Source organism: Xenopus tropicalis, chromosome 5 (assembly GCF_000004195.4).
Source record: "Xenopus tropicalis strain Nigerian chromosome 5, UCB_Xtro_10.0, whole genome shotgun sequence".
NCBI classification, from domain to species: Eukaryota; Metazoa; Chordata; class Amphibia; order Anura; family Pipidae; genus Xenopus; species Xenopus tropicalis.
In genome coordinates this window covers 6,365,063-6,380,062 of record NC_030681.2, presented here as the reverse complement: position 1 = coordinate 6,380,062, position 15,000 = coordinate 6,365,063, and positions in this window count along the sequence as shown.

The following is a 15,000-nucleotide window of genomic DNA, read 5'->3' as shown; positions in this document are numbered from 1 at the left end:
ATGCAAATATTTTGTGGTTTTTATTTCATTTTTCTGGTTTAACAAGCGCCTAGAAAAGAGCAATTTCATTATCGCAGGCGAAGTCGGGAATAGATTGCAGCCTTCATTTCTCACTGACAGACAAGACTGACAGGCACCCACGAGTTTGGGTGGAATGTTTCTCTGTTTCTGTAAATAAACTGACGGCTTCAAATGATTTGCTACTTTGGGAACAAGGAGGAAACACGAGGGTTGGAGCCCCCCCTATAGATAGGGAATGTGGAGTTCCAGTAAATTAAGATGTCCATTCTAGTAGAAGGGTGCGCCAGATGCCCCTGTCTTTCTGAAGCTGGCCATACACTCTGCAGATCTGCACATTTGGCACTGTCTCCAAATTAGTGATATTTCCCCATGGTGGCTACCCTGGTGTTGCACCAACAATGTGATCACATGGTACCAGGAGGTGAATGCAACTGATGGGATCTTCCCAGCATCACAATCCATATCTGACCATGCATGAACCATACATGAGATGAAGTGGTCATGCTGTTGGCCCCATTGTTGGTCTGTATACATCTAGCTTGATGCTGGGGTCAAAAAGAAACACCTTCTCCCACCCCTAAAGCTGACTTTCTTATTAGATGTGGTTCTTACGTGGGACTTGGAGCTTTCTGGACTTGCCAAGCTCACTACTTTGGGTTTTGCTCCTTCAGAGAGCAAATAAATTCTTCTGGATGTAAATAGTTCTGCTTCTTCATCGTCCCCTTGTGTTTTTTATGAACAAATAAATAAGGTTAAAGAGACTGCCTCATACAGATAAAAGCAAACAAAACCCACGTAAATGGGATTTTTTTTAAGAGTATGGAATTTATTCTCAGAATTCCTTTTGTATGTTTTTTATGAAAAACTTCACAAGAAAGAATTAACATAACTCAGACCGACATGCCCCGACATGCCGGGCAATAATTACAACCAAAATTCACCCCCCCAGTCCACTGGCCAAATGTCCCGACTCTTCCTAGGACTGAAACTGCTGTTGTCCAATTGTCAAGTTCTTCATCAGGACATTTGTCCAGTGGACTGAGGGGAGGAATTTTGGCTGTATAATGTTGGAATTATTGGCCGGCATGTTGGTCAGAGTTATGTTTATCTTTTCTTGGGACGTTTTCAATAAAAAACATAAAAACCCTAAAGCAGACAGCCATACGTGCAGGTATCTAAAGGAGAACCCGTGCACAATAGATTTTGTCTGTCCCCTGGTTGAACTTCAGACATGTCACCGCAGAAATAAGGGAAGGTGCTGTAATTGGTTTCAATAACCCGTAATTGCTTGAGACATCATTTTATTTTATGGTTAAGTTAATATTAGCACTTGGTTTCTTGCTGACACCTCCACCAACCTGTTAGTTCCTCCATTAACAAATATTTGTCATGTGGATGGAGCAATTAATTCCCTTCTGCTCGCCAGAATATTCCATTAAAGACACGTGAAAAGGGGGGTTCCAGGGACATGCCCCAAAAAGGGTTATTATGGGGATATAAGAACAATTCTGCTATTTGTCCTTTGGCCTTGTCCCATTTGTCCGTGTTTTGATTCCAAAAGGCTATTGAAGAGCTATAAACAGTAGCTACAGTAAAGAAATAGTAACGGGGGGTCAGTGGGGAGCAGCAGGGGTGTAGCAACAAGGCAACAGACCCAGCAGCTGCTTTGGAGGGTGACCAGTAGCCACATCACTATATTTTTCTCCACTGATTTGAATTGGGACCCCAACATTTATTTTCCCACCCCCTCACCCTTTATTAGGGATGCACTGAATCCCGGCTTTTCTTTAAAGATTTGGGGGCACATTTACTAACGGGCCGAATGTGTCCGATTGCGTTTTTTTCGTAATGATCGGTAATTTTGCGATTTTTTTCGGCGTCTTTACGGCTTTTTCGTATTTTTGCGATTTTTCCGGCGTCTTTACGATTTTGGCGTAAAAACGTGAGTTTTTCGGCGTCTTTACGATTTTTGCGTAAAAACGCGAGTTTTTCGTAGCCATTACGAAAGTTGCGCAAAGTCGCGATTTTTTCGTAGCGTTAAAACTTGCTCGAAACGTCGCGCCTTTTAAGTTTTAACGCTACGAAAAAGGCGCGACTTTGCGCGCAAGTGTTAACGCTACGAAAAAATCGCGACTTTGCGCAACTTTCGTAATGGCTACGAAAAACTCGCGTTTTTACGCAAAAATCGTAAAGACGCCGAAAAAATCGCAAAAAAGTCGCAAAATGTTCCACGGTCCTGGCTAACTAGGATTCAGAAAGGGTTAAATCGGCGGGAAAATTTTTTTACTTCGCGCGCGGAAATTTTTAACCCCTTCCGATCCTAATTACCATATGTTAATTAGGATTTGGTCGGGATTAGGCCGAATCCTTCAGAGTGGGTTTGGGGGTTCGGCCTTGAGAAAGGCTCTTTGCCGAAACGTTGGGGTAATTCTCATCTTTGGCAAGTGTATCCGCTAACCTGTGTGTCTCTTTTTGCCTATGCACATTTTTGTGGTATGTATTATCTTACAACTTTGGGCCCGATTCACTAAAGTCCGAAATAAGGAGTGCTATTTATAGCATGCGTTAAAAATCTTATCACTTCTTATTTTTCACTCGATTCACTAAAAGGACACTTGTCATAATTAAGAAGCGATGTTCTTGGCGTTATTTATCTTGCGACGACATATTTTCAAGCAATATATTACGCAGCGCACAACATATTACGCAGCGTGCGATATTTTACACAGAGCGCAATATATTACCCACGTAACCATTACTTTCTGAAGACTACTGTTCTGAAAATTTTGCGCTCTGCCTAAAATATCGCACGCTGCGTAATATGTTGTGTGCTGCGTAATATATTGCTTGAAAATATGTCGTTGCAGGATAAATAACGCCAAGAACATCGCTTCTTAATTATGACAAGTGTCCTTTTAGTGAATCGAGTGAAAAATAAGAAGTGATAAGATTTTTAACGCATGCTATAAATAGCACTCCTTATTTCGGACTTTAGTGAATCGGGCCCTTTATGTGTTATTTTTTGTAATTTTGCAATTAAAATTGATTTCTGTTAAACCCTCCGTATATTATATAAAGGATTACTACTTTTTTAATACTACCACTGTGCTTGTGTTTTTTGTGTGCAAACCCTAATACTATTTATAATTATTGTCTTGGGTACCCTATATGGGGGTACAATATTGGGATTTTTGCACCAAACATCTGTATTGTTTTCTTGACTGTGAAGTGAGTGCCCTCTATTTATCTATATTTATTATATGAATCCCTACCCTTTAGTCTGCCTGCCAATCAGCACAGCACCCATAGATTTGCATGGTCATATGTTTACCCTAAGGTTTGTCAATGTACTATTTGTTTATTCAATTTTTTTTGCACTAGTCACAGCACAGGGGGTATTTTGATCCTTGACTGGTGTGCCAGTCTTCAAGTTGGCAGCATCCATAAAATTCTTATTGTAACTTGACTTACACTATATAAATAATATACAACAGTATATACTTCAGTCTTGAAAATACACAAAGCAAGCAGGCAGCCGCCATTTTGTTGGCACTGTTAGTAAGGCAAGCTTTGTATAACCCCAAAATCTTGTTTATGCGCCAGAAAGAGGGACCTGATGTCTATGAATTGGCTACATAATTAGATGGTGAAAAGGAAGGGGGAAAGTGAGTGCTGAATGGAAAGTGAAAGTAATTGTCTGCCCCTTGCCTTTATGCCATAGGCAGTTAATATATGATTGGCAGCTAAGATTTGAAGTGCCTTTATAATGGGTATGGATGTGGTTATAAAAAAAGGAAATTTGGGTTTCATCTTTAATTTAAAAGGGACTTTTATTATACAGCTTTTTATGTATGCTCTGTTGGCCTTTGTATCAGAGGAGTCATTGCTCCACTATCAACGCCCAAATGAATCATCTGCCCAATTGACTCTGCTGGAAATTGTGTGTATGGGAGTTTCTAGCCGGTCAGCCGTGCCGTTTAATAAGACTCACGCATTTATGTGTCTGACTTATTTCTCTCTAAATCTGAATGTTTTATCACAGTGAATGGCAGTTCGTAGAGAGCAAAGTGATTTGTTCATGTGTTGCGCAAGAGCAAAAATGCATGAAATCTGTCTCTCTATTACCAGTGTGTGTGTGCCTTTAAGTGGAATTGACAGGGTGCATCCAGTAATGAAGGATGGTTAAAAATAATAGTGCAGAAATGTAAATGGGTACAAGCCCCCAATGCCCCCACTTTAAAAAAAAATTTAATATAAAAAGCATTTCTGCTGGCAGAGAAGCACCAAAACCAATGGTAAAGCCTTCCATTAAATTTAGTGGACCTGACAACACTGATACATGTGGTTTTTATCCAATAAATTCTTGTCAGTTGCTCTGCAAATTAATCCTGGTGGCTTCTCCTCCAGCATATTTCTGCAGGCAGAAGGCATCTAATGATGGGCCTAAGGGCCACAAGCTGAATCTGTGCGACTGAATGCTCTGTTATACATATAGCTAGGATCTCAGCCATAAAGCAGGGCAGGACTGCTGCTTACAATGGGGGGATCAGATAGGATCTGTGCCACTGTGACAGAATGCTCTGTTATACAGATAGCTAGAATCTCAGCCATAAAGCAGGGCAGGACTGCTGCTTACAATGGGGGGATCAGATAGGATCTGTGCCACTGTGACAGAATGCTCTGTTATACAGATAGCTAGAATCTCAGCCATAAAGCAGGGCAGGACTGCTGCTTACAATGGGGGGATCAGATAGGATCTGTGCCACTGTGACAGAATGCTCTGTTATACAGATAGCTAGAATCTCAGCCATAAAGCAGGGCAGGACTGCTGCTTACAATGGGGGGATCAGATAGGATCTGTGCCACTGTGACAGAATGCTCTGTTATACAGATAGCTAGAATCTCAGCCATAAAGCAGGGCAGGACTGCTGCTTACAATGGGGGGATCAGATAGGATCTGTGCCACTGTGACAGAATGCTCTGTTATACAGATAGCTAGAATCTCAGCCATAAAGCAGGGCAGGACTGCTGCTTACAATGGGGGGATCAGATAGGATCTGTGCCACTGTGACAGAATGCTCTGTTATACAGATAGCTAGAATCTCAGCCATAAAGCAGGGCAGGGCTGCTGCTTACAATGGGGGGGATCAGATAGGATCTGTGCCACTGTGACAGAATGCTCTGTTATACAGATAGCTAGAATCTCAGCCATAAAGCAGGGCAGGACTGCTGCTTACAATGGGGGGGATCAGATAGGATCTGTGCCACTGTGACAGAATGCTCTGTTATACAGATAGCTAGAATCTCAGCCATAAAGCAGGGCAGGACTGCTGCTTACAATGGGGGGATCAGATAGGATCTGTGCCACTGTGGCAGAATGCTCTGTTATACAGATAGCTAGAATCTCAGCCATAAAGCAGGGCAGGACTGCTGCTTACAATGGGGGGGATCAGATAGGATCTGTGCCACTGTGACAGAATGCTCTGTTATACAGATAGCTAGAATCTCAGCCATAAAGCAGGGCAGGACTGCTGCTTACAATGGGGGGGATCAGATAGGATCTGTGCCACTGTGACAGAATGCTCTGTTATACAGATAGCTAGAATCTCAGCCATAAAGCAGGGCAGGACTGCTGCTTACAATGGGGGTATCAGATAGGATACAGGTATAGGACCCGTTATCCAGAATGCTCGGGACCAAGGATATTCCAGATAAGAGTTCTTTCCGTAATTTGGATCTCCACACCTCAAGTCTACTAAAAAATTATTTGATTAAAATGGAGTCTATGGAAGACGGGCTTTCCGTAATTCGGAGCTTTCTGGATAACAGGTTTCCGGATAAGGGATCCCATACCTGTAGCTAGAATCTTAGCCAATTTGCAATTGCAATTATGCAAAAACGTATGGTGACCTAACCATATGAATACACTACCCTATTGCAAGCGCAAAAGTAAACTTTTCAGAATGTAATTACATTTTTTTCTATTCAACTTGAAACAAAGTTTCTTGTAGGAAGACAGTTCTCTCCGCATGAAATGCAAGACTCGCATCTCTGTGCCCATTTTAAAGTCAGAGATCAAGAAAGAAAGAGGATCAGCCATAAATACCCACAAGTCTGGGATTTACAGAGCCTGGAGCTGTTCTTCAGCAGACAATAGAGATCACTGGGGGTTTTTATTTATATTTCTCTCTTCTTTCTGTCGGCTCATCCTGCCGCCTTGTTATAGGGGGTGATGCATGGGATAGTGTCGAGATTATAGGCTCATATTTATTATAAAGGCAACGTTTACTGGCCCCGATAGATTCTGATCTGTATTCATAAGGCAGACAGAGATCATCGCTCACAGTGACAGAAAGTGTCTTACACAGACCGCTAGTCTGGAGAAGAAATAATATCTCTGTATTTCCCACGGCCCATTTCTGCTGTGCTTGTAATAATGTTGTCCACTGCTATCTGCAGGGTCCTTCTTTGCAATGAAGGCCCACTATGGACCATTTGCATTGGGTCTTCTGGCCTCTGTAGAAACTTATGTGGGTTTGGCAAGTCCCTGTAGGCAAAAAGCAAGGGCTGTTCACCTTTGAGTTAATTATTAGAGAGTAATACTAGAGAGTATTATGTAGAGAGTTCTATTCCAGGATAATTTGCAATTGGTCTTCATTTTTTATTATTTGTAGTTTTTTAAATATTTCAATTGTTGTTTAGCGGCTCATCAATTTGGAGTTTTAGCTATTTGGTTGCTAGGGTCCAAATTACCTTAGAAACCAGGGAGTGGTTTGAATGAAAGACTGATATATGAATAGGAGAGGACCTGAATACAAAAATAAGTTATGAAAAGTAACAATAACAATAAGACTGTAGCCTTACGCAACAATAGTTTTTGGCTGCCGGGGTCAGTGACCCCCATTTGAAAGCTGCAAGAAGTTATAATTAGGGATGCACCGAATCCAGGATTTGGTTTGGTATTCAACCGGGATTCAGCCTTTTTTGGCAGGGTTTCGGCCTGGCTGAACTGAATCCGAATCCAGAAGGGTTAAATGTAAGGGGGGAAAAAAATTTGCCACGTGCGATTTTTACCCGTTCCCACTCCTAATTAATTTGATTTTGATTCGGTATTCAGCGGAATTCATCGGGGTGGGTTTGGCCAAACCCAAAAAAATGGGTTCAGTGCATCCCTATTTATAATTAAAGACCAATAGAAAACTTGCTTAGAATTGGTCATTCTATAACATACTAAAGCTAAAGGTGAACTACCGCTTTATTCTATATTTTTGATGGCCAATGGTAGAGCAATGTATTTCGGTTTTGGTTTCATAGTGGTACTTTTGGCTCTTCCGGTATATAAACAATATTCTCAATGGAGAAAGCAATAGAAACATTTTGGGAGTGATCTATTCATGGTGGTGGGGGGAATGTTAAAACTATGGGAAAAGTCTAGTAGCCCATAGCTATTTCTAATGTACAGCCCTAAACTAATTTAGGGCTTGGGTCATGGGCCAGATTTTTGTAGGACATCTTCTCACCTATACCAATCCCTTGATGATGTACCAGACTATACTCCACCTATCTCTGTTATCATCAGAGGAGTGGGTAAAGTAATATTGATGATAAATATTGGTTTAGGTCAGGTATTGGTTGGGAAATTTCCATCCCGTGCCACCAAACAGCAGCTACTTTTTAGTGGGTCCATTTAAAAAACAAAATTAAATGACATCTGATTGCTCTGGATTACTACAGCATGGCACCAACATGCATACACCGAGCAAACGTGTCAATGCAACGGCATCAGAAAAAGGCGTGGTTGTAGCAAAATATGCGCGGTTGTGTCAAAAAAGGTGCAGTCGCATCAAAATAGATGCGGTCTCTTCAAAAAAACGTAGTGCACGTCAAAAAAGACATGTGATACCCGTGTTTTGCGAATTTTTCCATGGTTTGCAAATTTTTCGCCCAAGCAAAACAGAACAGATTCACTCATCACTAATCATCACCTACTGAAATACACAGGGGGTCAGTTACAAAGACTGAGCAAAATTGCAACTGGGCAGTAACCTATAGCAACCAATCAGTGATTTCCTTGTGAAAGTGATAGCCTTGTTCATTCAGCTGCTGCTTGAGCAATAAAAGCAAATACCTGATTGGTTGCTTTTGGTTACTGCCCAAGTGCAAATTTGCCCAGTCTTTATAAATAAAAGCAACCTAAACATTTTCTGTAGTCTTGAACAAAAATCGTTATCTTCATGAAAATGAAAAATACAATATTTTCTCAAACCTGTGTTCTCCTTAACTGAACCGAACATGGCCGACACTTGATTTAATTATTATTGTATCCGTGCGCTTTATGCCCCTCGCCGTTCCTCAGTTCCTTAAATGCGAGTAAGTGGATTGTTTCGCCTCCCATTCTCCTCCGTAGAGCAGAGTTATTTATCATCAGGACTGCAGCATTGAGCTGTCACAGCAATATTGATGCAGCTGATTCTCAAAGTTTGGGTTTTTGGAGCCTAATATCGGGCAGAGAGCGCTGCTTCCCAGACTCGAGTATTGATAGAGTAATAAACTAATGCAAGGTGATGGCTCAGAGGTTTTTTTCCCCGGGTTTCTCTCTTTGATTCGGTTCACCATTCTTCCTGGAAAAAAAAAAGAAAGTTTCTGCAAATACCTGGAGGATTAATAATCTATATCATGTCAGATATTTCACTTATATGCTGACGGGGCGAGGGGCATCTCAGCCGCAAACAGTTGCTTTGTCAATATTGCATTTGTCTGTATTTATTTAGCGGAATTACCTGGATTGACTTACAGTAAATGTTATGTATTGGCCTGGCATTTTTAGGGGAAAAGATGTTTTCCCTGCTGTGTAACCTTAAAGTTACAGTTACAGAAGTTCCCCCAACAGCAGCATCTTTTCCTAAATACAACCAATGCTGGAGTATATTCTTTCCTTTTTAAATTAACGTAATTATCAAATACATATATAGTAAATATTCTTGAACTAGAACTAATCCCTCACCTTCCCCTCTGTCTGGCTAGGGTCCCTCTGTGGCTCCCCATTCTGTATGTTCCTCTCAACTTCCCCTCTGTCTGGGCAGGGTCCCTCTGTGTCTCCCCATTCTGTATGTGCCCCTCAACTTCTCCTCTGTCTGGGCAGGGTCCCTCTGTGGCTCCCCATTCTGTATGTGCCCCTCACCTTCCCCTCTTTCTGGGCAGGGTCCCTCTGTGGCTCCCCATTCTGTATGTGCCCCTCACCTTCCCCTCTGTCTGGGCAGGGTCCCTCTGTGGCCCCCTGTTCTGTATGTGCCCCTCACCTTCCCCTCTGCCTGGGCAGGGTCCCTCTGTGTCTCCCCATTCATTATGTGCCCCTCACCTTCCCCTCTGTCTGGGCAGGGTCTCTCTGTGTCTCCCCATTCTGTATGTGCCCCTCACCTTCCCCTCTGTCTGGGCAGGGTACCTCTGTGTCTCCCCATTCTGTATGTGCCCCTCACCTTCCCCTCTGTCTGGGCAGGGTCCCTCTGTGTCTCCCCATTCTGTATGTGCCCCTCACTTTCCCCTCTGTCTGGGCAGGGTCCCTCTGTGTCTCCCCATTCTGTATGTGCCCCTCACCTTCCCCTCTGTCTGGGCAGGGTCCCTCTGTGGCCCCCCATTCTGTATGTGCCCCTCACCTTCCCCTCTGTCTGGGCAGGGTCCATCTTTGCTTTCTCATTCTGTGGTTCTGCTCCATCAAACAGCTTATTTATTGACTGCAACATCTATAGAAATCATTCACTAACATGACTAGTCCTCACCTTTTGCTCTGTGGAGTAGAAGGAGCAAAGCCCAGGAGCATGGATACTGCCATAGACCTAAGTACTGGTAGGACATATTATGGCTTGGGTGTGTTGGCCAGGGCTAAATATTTTTCAGTTGAAAGATGCAGGGAGGTATGCAGTGGGGCCAAAGCAGTGATACAAAGATGGCAGCCATATTATTGAGAGTGTTTCACAATGTATACTAGAATTCCATATTGAGGAGGTCACTGTGAAGAACTCACCACTGTTTTATGATTCTACAGTAAACTCTCTCTTTTGGTTTATACGCCTACAATTCTTTACAATCTTATATTTGCCCAAGGAAAGATCAATTTGGCCACTATCTAGGCCTCAGCGACAGAAACTCTCCCTTGAAACCCGACCAGTGCCCATCTTAGAGAGCTCGTTATGGACCGAATTATGAAATTTCGGGCAAAGACTAGCAGGAAGCAGAGCTTATGCCATAGACCTAATAGACTTGAGAAATTGCTCAAAGCAGTGAAGCACGTTCATAGTTACTATGGTATGCAGAAAACAGTAATAGCCTATTTAATTAAATGTTAGTTCTTCTGAAACCCATTTACTTTCCCAAGGTTCAATATACATTATCTGGAACTGCCTGAGCTGAGAAATCATTACCTGATGATGAAACAGTAAAGTTCTATTCAATTGACTAAAAAACACATTTACCCTTTTATTTCATGCATTCATTTAACACTAACGGGTTTCAGGCAGCAGTGCTACACTGCAGGTGAGATTAAAGGGGATCTAAAGTAAAAAACAAAGGGCGGTTATTTTTTTCTACAATAGAGCGAAATAAGCCACTTTGTAATATACATTTATTTGTTTATCTCCTTATTTGCTACAGATTTGAACAAAAGAGATGCTCCAGCCAATGGGAAACAAGCAGCTGTTTGGTCAGAAATACCTGGGCAGGGGGGCTGCCCCTTCTCTAGCAGCAAAATCAGCAATTTGGTTTTAGTCTATAGGAAAGAATGAAAGTTGCAAAGGTGTTTACTGTGCTTATTGGTAGAAACATAAGTCTATTTTTAAAGCACAAAAGAGATTTTCAGAACATTTTGTCACCCGGAATGATTGAGCTCGGTGGTGGGCAACAAAGTTTTAAGGGAACTAGACCAACTGACCTGAAACATAAATAATGTTTCTATAAATATTATAAAAAAAAAAAAACATTTCTAAAGCCACAGAACAAGAGTGACTGTTACCCCAATGTTTCTATATATCTGTAACCTTGTTATGGGCTAAGGGGGCCCAGCCTGAAGGCCAGTTAGGGGGGGATTTGGGGTGAGTGCTTATTTGTGCCCTGGGTACCCCTGGAACTATAGCGGGGTGACCGTTACCCCAATGTTTCTATATATCTGTAACCTTGTTATGGGCTAAGGGGGCCCAGCCTGAAGGCCAGTTAGGGGGGGATTTGGGGTGAGTGCTTATTTGTGCCCTGGGTACCCCTGGAACTATAGCGGGGTGACTGTTACCCCAATGTTTCTATATATCTGTAACCTTGTTATGGGCTAAGGGGGCCCAGCCTGAAGGCCAGTTAGGGGGGGATTTGGGGTGAGTGCTTATTTGTGCCCTGGGTACCCCTGGAACTATAGCGGGGTGACTGTTACCCCAATGTTTCTATATATCTGTAACCTTGTTATGGGCTAAGGGGGCCTAGCCTGAAGGCCAGTTAGGGGGGGATTTGGGGTGAGTGCTTATTTGTGCCCTGGGTACCCCTGGAACTATAGCGGGGTGACTGTTACCCCAATGTTTCTATATATCTGTAACCTTGTTATGGGCTAAGGGGGCCCAGCCTGAAGGCCAGTTATGGGGGATTTGGGGTGAGTGCTTATCTGTGCCCTGGGTACCCCTGGAACTATAGCAGGGTGACTGTTACCCCAATGTTTCTATATACCTGTAACCTTGTTATGGGCTAAGGGGGCCTAGCCTGAAGGCCACTTAGGGGGGGATTTGGGGTGAGTGCTTATTTGTGCCCTGGGTACCCCTAGAACTATAGCAGGGTGTCTGTTACCCCAATGTTTCTATATACCTGTAACCTTGTTATGGGCTAAGGGGGCCTAGCCTGAAGGCCACTTAGGGGGGGATTTGGGGTGAGTGCTTATTTGTGCCCTGGGTACCCCTGGAACTATAGCAGGGTGACTGTTACCCCAATGTTTCTATATACCTGTAACCTTGTTATGGGCTAAGGAGGCCTAGCCTGAAGGCCACTTAGGGGGGGATTTGGGGTGAGTGCTTATTTGTGCCCTGGGTACCCCTGGAACTATAGCAGGGTGTCTGTTACCCCAATGTTTCTATATATCGATAACCTTGTTATGAGCTAAGGGGGCCCAGCCTGAAGGCCAGTTAGGGGGGGATTTGGGGTGAGTGCTTATTTGTGCCCTGGGTACCCCTGGAACTATAGCGGGGTGACTGTTACCCCAATGTTTCTATATATCTGTAACCTTGTTATGGGCTAAGGGGGCCCAGCCTGAAGGCCAGTTAGGGGGGGATTTGGGGTGAGTGCTTATTTGTGCCCTGGGTACCCCTGGAACTATAGCGGGGTGACTGTTACCCCAATGTTTCTATATATCTGTAACCTTGTTATGGGCTAAGGGGGCCTAGCCTGAAGGCCAGTTAGGGGGGGATTTGGGGTGAGTGCTTATTTGTGCCCTGGGTACCCCTGGAACTATAGCGGGGTGACTGTTACCCCAATGTTTCTATATATCTGTAACCTTGTTATGGGCTAAGGGGGCCCAGCCTGAAGGCCAGTTAGGGGGGATTTGGGGTGAGTGCTTATCTGTGCCCTGGGTACCCCTGGAACTATAGCAGGGTGACTGTTACCCCAATGTTTCTATATACCTGTAACCTTGTTATGGGCTAAGGGGGCCTAGCCTGAAGGCCACTTAGGGGGGGATTTGGGGTGAGTGCTTATTTGTGCCCTGGGTACCCCTAGAACTATAGCAGGGTGTCTGTTACCCCAATGTTTCTATATATCGATAACCTTGTTATGAGCTAAGGGGGCCCAGCCTGAAGGCCAGTTAGGGGGGGATTTGGGGTGAGTGCTTATTTGTGCCCTGGGTACCCCTGGAACTATAGCGGGGTGACTGTTACCCCAATGTTTCTATATATCTGTAACCTTGTTATGGGCTAAGCGGGCCCAGCCTGAAGGCCAGTTAGGGGGGGATTTGGGGTGAGTGCTTATTTGTGCCCTGGGTACCCCTGGAACTATAGCAGGGTGACTGTTACCCCAATGTTTCTATATATCTGTAACCTTGTTATGAGCTAAGGGGGCCCAGCCTAAAGGCCAGTAAGGGGGGGATTTGGGGTGAGTGCTTATTTGTGCCCTGGGTACCCCTGGAACTATAGCGAGGTGACTGTTACCCCAATGTTTCTATATATCTGTAACCTTGTTATGAGCTAAGGGGGCCCAGCCTGAAGGCCAGTTAGGGGGGGATTTGGGGTGAGTGCTTATTTGTGCCCTGGGTACCCCTGGAACTATAGCGGGGTGACTGTTACCCCAATGTTTCTATATATCTGTAACCTTGTTATGAGCTAAGAGGGCCCAGCCTGAAGGCCAGTTAGGGGGGGATTTGGGGGGAGTGCTTATTTGTGCCCTGGGTACCCCTGGAACTATAGCGGGGTGACTGTTACCCCAATGTTTCTATATATCTGTAACCTTGTTATGGGCTAAGGGGGCCCAGCCTGAAGGCCAGTTAGGGGGGGATTTGGGGTGAGTGCTTATTTGTGCCCTGGGTACCCCTGGAACTATAGCGGGGTGACTGTTACCCCAATGTTTCTATATATCTGTAACCTTGTTATGGGCTAAGGGGGCCCAGCCTGAAGGCCAGTTAGGGGGGATTTGGGGTGAGTGCTTATCTGTGCCCTGGGTACCCCTGGAACTATAGCAGGGTGACTGTTACCCCAATGTTTCTATATACCTGTAACCTTGTTATGGGCTAAGGGGGCCTAGCCTGAAGGCCACTTAGGGGGGGATTTGGGGTGAGTGCTTATTTGTGCCCTGGGTACCCCTAGAACTATAGCAGGGTGTCTGTTACCCCAATGTTTCTATATATCGATAACCTTGTTATGAGCTAAGGGGGCCCAGCCTGAAGGCCAGTTAGGGGGGGATTTGGGGTGAGTGCTTATTTGTGCCCTGGGTACCCCTGGAACTATAGCGGGGTGACTGTTACCCCAATGTTTCTATATATCTGTAACCTTGTTATGGGCTAAGCGGGCCCAGCCTGAAGGCCAGTTAGGGGGGGATTTGGGGTGAGTGCTTATTTGTGCCCTGGGTACCCCTGGAACTATAGCAGGGTGACTGTTACCCCAATGTTTCTATATATCTGTAACCTTGTTATGAGCTAAGGGGGCCCAGCCTAAAGGCCAGTAAGGGGGGGATTTGGGGGGAGTGCTTATTTGTGCCCTGGGTACCCCTGGAACTATAGCGGGGTGACTGTTACCCCAATGTTTCTATATATCTGTAACCTTGTTATGAGCTAAGGGGGCCCAGCCTGAAGGCCAGTTAGGGGGGGATTTGGGGTGAGTGCTTATTTGTGCCCTGGGTACCCCTGGAACTATAGCGGGGTGACTGTTACCCCAATGTTTCTATATATCTGTAACCTTGTTATGAGCTAAGAGGGCCCAGCCTGAAGGCCAGTTAGGGGGGGATTTGGGGGGAGTGCTTATTTGTGCCCTGGGTACCCTTGGAGCTATAGCAGGGTGACTGTTACCATATTTTCCTATACCTGTACCCTTGTCATCAAGTAAGGGGGGGGGGGAGCTGAACAAAGGTTGGACCTGCAAGGAAGTACTGAACTGAAAATGGCTGACAACCTCTGCCTTAGGATGTCATTGTCCACTTCATATTAAACCTTGAAAGTGAGCCTCCCTTTTAACTAGTGGAATATAAATTGTTGAGTGTCCCCAAGAGACAATGAATTAAGCCATAAAAAGTTTCTCTGTTACCCGTTAAGTCATTTTACAAGTGTAAGAGGCAGTTAATCAGGTAGCAGTGAGGTTACTCGCTTGCCACCAACCTTATTTATTTTAATCACCTTCTATAGGAAAAACAATAACATGATTTTGCTGAGGCTTAGAATGTCGCTGTAGTTTCGATTCCTTTGTTGATCTTGAGATTTAATCAAACAAGGGCCTGGCATTCTATTCCAAGGCTTGTTCAAGGTAGGCGACGTGAAAG